Below are 4,499 nucleotides of genomic sequence, written 5' to 3'. Positions count from 1 at the left end.
CAACGCAACCTGTTTTCACAAGTCCCTGAGTTCGATCCTGGACTTACCAGGAAACTCAGTGGAGTTTACACTTAGATTTCGCTGAAGAAACTTGAGTGCTCAACACAATCTCATCATCGCATATCATCATAATCCACATCATAAAATCAAGCATCAGTCACTCCACTAGAGAACGATAGCTGCACTTCGCACTGTAGATTTACTTTTGTGTCCATGAATATAATCAATCAATAGTGAATCGACCCTTCACAAATTGCTCATAATTATAGCTGGGTCAAAATACCGTTTCACCCCTTTACTTACATCTAACTCTTTAAATACCACTAATCCCTCTAATGAACAAATAGTTTATAGTCTAGCTATAAACTAACACCTCCCGGGCCAATGAGAGGTTGAGGTCCCAATGTTCAAGACCTAGAATTAGCTACTAAGGGAGCAATTTATCTACTTTCCCTAAGGTCGGGAAAGGAGTGAATTTCCATCATGTATAGTTGTGTTCCCAGCGCCCTATTTGGACAAGTCCCCAAAATGGTAGGCTTGTTGAGTCGACTAACAAGACCATTCTCACCCATACAAATCAAAGGATTTCCCTCATAGACAAGAGTTCACAACTCACTCAAGATTAAGGTCAAGTCACCTATGGTCATCCTAGTGAAATGTAAGTCTCTTATAGCAACGGTGTTATATAGAGAGACTATTCATTTCGCAGTCTGGTCTTATACAAGCTCTTTGTATAGAATACCCATGCACACATGTCTCCACATGAACGATCAGGATCGGATCATTTGTAGCACTTTACAACAATTGTAACATTTACAAAACAGACTGTATTTGTAGTGTCACTAAGATGAGATACCCAGCTTTATCTATCTACTATAAACTATTTAGGTTATTACTTAAACATGATTCACCTGTATGTTTCTACATGCATGTTTAAGTTTCATAAAATAACTTTTGGATCTTAGTTTATTAGATTGAACTAATGTAGTCTAGACATTAATAAAATATCTCTTATTTTATTATGTACATAATTTGTCTTTACAAACTAGAAGATATACTCGATTTATGATATTAACTCCAACATGATCTTTATCAAGATTATGTGTATATCTACTCAATCTACTAACGGAGTATGCAATATCAGGTCTGGTATAGTTCATTAGAAACATAATACTACCTATGATCTTTGTATATTCAGATTGAGACACTAATTCATGAAGTTGTTGGATTCGAATTCTCTTATGTATATAAGGTTAGGTAGTGTTTGACATTCCATCTGATATTATTCTTATAACAGATTTAAACATCAAAATTCAAGATAAAAGAATTGGATTTTAAAATAACTATTTCTAAATCCAAGGGGGCAAATAAGAATTCCGTCCAACATCTGCTTCTTCCAAGCTCGACGAACGAACTACCTCACCCTCGCTCTCGAAGCCAAAGCCTCGACATTGTTTTTATCATTACCACCATTTAAAGCCTTACTGAAAGCAATAAAAAGGCAGAGATGATAAAACAGGGAGAAAAAGTGCACAGTAACCCATGAACAATAAATTATTTTCTATTTTTTATTTTATATTTATACAACAATAAAGGAGTTCTTATTTATTTCTTTATTTATTTTTAATGGACCAGTAAAGGAGTTTCGATTATTTTATAAAACAATATAATTATATAAGATAGGGAGATTCAAACTATAAATCTTTTGATTGCTATACAATGTCTATGTCAATTGAATTACGTTCGTTTTGATATCTTATTTACAGAATAAAGAGAAAATAATTAGCCAATTACCAATAAATCCCAAAGGTTTTAAGGATGTACATCTCAATACATCAAACCCAATTCATTGGATCATAAAGTGAACATGAATAAGAGAAGTGGAAAAATCATATAACAAGACATTGCACACAACAAAGAAGAAAAAAGGCTGGGAGTTATTTCACATAGTTTTTATGTGAACCCATTGAATGAATAAATCTATGTATATAGTAGTCAAATGAGTGAGATCTTTAATCATTCTTAATTAAGGTTTATAAATATACAAATAATAAAAAAAAAAAAAAAAAACTTAATTTTGAGGACTTAACTTAGGAGTTATTTCACCTACTTTAGATACAAAAGAGAAAAAAGAGAAAAATAAACGAAAAAATGACTAATATTAAAAAATAGCTAGCTTTCAAAAACAATTGTTTATTTTACTTTTAACATTCAATAAAATGATAAATGTTCTTATAAATCAAATAATTAAAAAAAAAACATTAAGTTAATAAGTAAATTCTTTTCACTCTCTAAAATCTGATAATAATTAACTTGCATGAAAGTTTACTAAAAATCTTTTTTTTAAAAAAAAAAAAAAAAAAAACAACTTTTTTAACATTTATTAGCTATGCAACACTATTTATAGTTAATGATATATATGACAATTATGTATTATACAATGGAAATATGCAACCAATCATACACTCCAATGATTATTAATCCAAGAACAATGTTTTATTATTAATTAAAATTACCATACATTGATGTGAACTAATTACGGTACCACTGAAAATTAAACATTAGTCTTCCAAAATATGAGATTTGAATCTTGTGGATAGAGAGAGAGTGTGTGTATGACACATCATAATTTCATCTTTAAATGTCATATCCAAACTTCAAATAGGCAACAAAAAAAAAAATAATAAGAATAAGAATAAATAAATAAATGCATATACTATGCTTAAGCCTCCCATTTTTCCTTCATTCTATTAACAATCCATCCATCTATCACACAATTACAATCAAATCGAATCTTTAATTGAGATATCGAGAATCTATCAACATTCAAATAAATAAATGTGAGAATTTTCTTCTCATCCTTTATAGAGATTGAAATGAAATAATTTATACCATCAACAAACCATTCGGAACGAACAAAACATTCCTCCTTTCGACGTGTGACATCGTTTCTTGATGTTCTTTTCTCTTCTTTCTTGATGTTCTTTTTTTTCTCCTTTGTTTCCTTCAATTTTTTTTTATAAAAAAAGTCACACCTGACAAAAAAAAATAATAAATAACCCCATCAATTTAGTGTAATGACTAAACCTAAAAACATGTAATAATTATGAGAAGTCCAAATCATTTTTCATTTCTTTTATTGAAATTGGCAGAAGACCATGAAAAATCCAAATCCTCTCTGAATTCCACCCCAAAAGAAAAGAAAAGAAAAGAAAATATTATTATAATTGGCTAAAATATGATGGGAAATGATGCTTTTTGTGAAGGGTAGTAGAAGAATAAAAACCTAGAAAATTCTGATTTGCTCCTATGAACTATATTTTAAGACAATAAAGAGAGAGAAGTAAATGTGCAGAAAAGGCAGAGTGGGATAGAGCAATTAAGAAAATGAAGAAGAAAGAGAAGGGCCTGACAGAAAGAGAAATGAGCACATACTAGTAAAGGTATGAACTTTTTTCTCATACAATTAGCTGCAGTGTGTGCTCACTCTCTTCTGTCAGCTCTTTCAATTCTTTCATCATCTTTGCCTCTAGGTGTTTTGTGTCTTCAATTTTCTCTTTTCAATCTCTTCCTAATTTTTTATATACCAAAAAAAGAAAAAAAAACCATCCACTAAACCTTCCTCTCTCTCTCTTTCTTTGTTGAAGTGAAATTAGGGTTTCTTTTTCTTTCCTTCTCTATCTAGAGATGAACAAAACCCTAGATTTCCCCCTTCACTATCTCTCTCTCAATGATGATTTTTCTAAGTTTCTTTGCCTTCTTCATGAACCCATAAGGAAATTAGGTATATATATATATAAAAGACATATATATGGTTAATTCGTACCTCTATGACCACCACTCAATGCTCATTGATTTCTTAGAATATGTAAAACAAAAAGGAGAGGGAAGTGGGGAAGGAAAAAAATTATTGAAGGGCACGCCGCGCCGCTTTCCAATAATTGTTGGATGTAGATTTTTGAGACCGATATATATATGTGTCTGAGATTTGTTTTATTTGAGTTTGAAATACGTTAGGTGTAATATCTCTTTTATGTTTTCCAACCGTTTATATGTTGTGTTGTTCTTACCTCTTTTAATAATTGTTTCAGTGGGGAAAGAGAGAGGAGATGAATAGTACAATAGAAAAATAAGTTGATGAATCAAATTACACAAATCTGTCTATCATACTTACATATTAACTTGTAGGAATCAACATAATAAATAATCTCTCCTTTTTTTTCTTTAAGAAAATAAACAAACGTTTTTTCTCTATATAGTTCAATTGGGTTTTGGATCATAATCAAAATAAATGGAAAACAAGAACCCTACAAGATAAAAGATCTCTATATTTATCTAAACATATAAGTTAAACTTCTCATGTAAAAGAGAGAGTTGAGAGATATATATTGCTTAGGCAAATGATGGGAAAAAGACATGAAAAATGGAGATCGGGTAGATGTCCAATATCTTTGAATATTGTTTTAATGTTTTGTGTGGAGGCAGTTATAATTGGCTTG

The 4,499-nt window shown here is 30.5% G+C and overlaps 1 long non-coding RNA gene across 1 annotated transcript; it reads right to left on the bottom strand.

Annotated features, from left to right (window-relative positions):
* Positions 1-2,696: 2,696 nt before the first annotated feature.
* Positions 2,697-3,934, bottom strand: LOC150030210 (uncharacterized). The gene is made up of 2 exons (XR_016527124.1): positions 3,827-3,934; positions 2,697-3,035 (listed from the first exon to the last, which is right to left on the bottom strand). It is a non-coding gene; the product is annotated as an uncharacterized LOC150030210 (long non-coding RNA).
* Between the last annotated feature and the right edge of the window lie 565 nt (positions 3,935-4,499).

This window comes from Benincasa hispida, unplaced genomic scaffold, assembly GCF_027475165.1.
Source record: "Benincasa hispida cultivar pf3 unplaced genomic scaffold, pf3_genome.v1.1 HicScf445, whole genome shotgun sequence".
Taxonomy (NCBI): Eukaryota; Viridiplantae; Streptophyta; class Magnoliopsida; order Cucurbitales; family Cucurbitaceae; genus Benincasa; species Benincasa hispida.
This window is presented reverse-complemented; position numbering and strand designations above follow the sequence as displayed.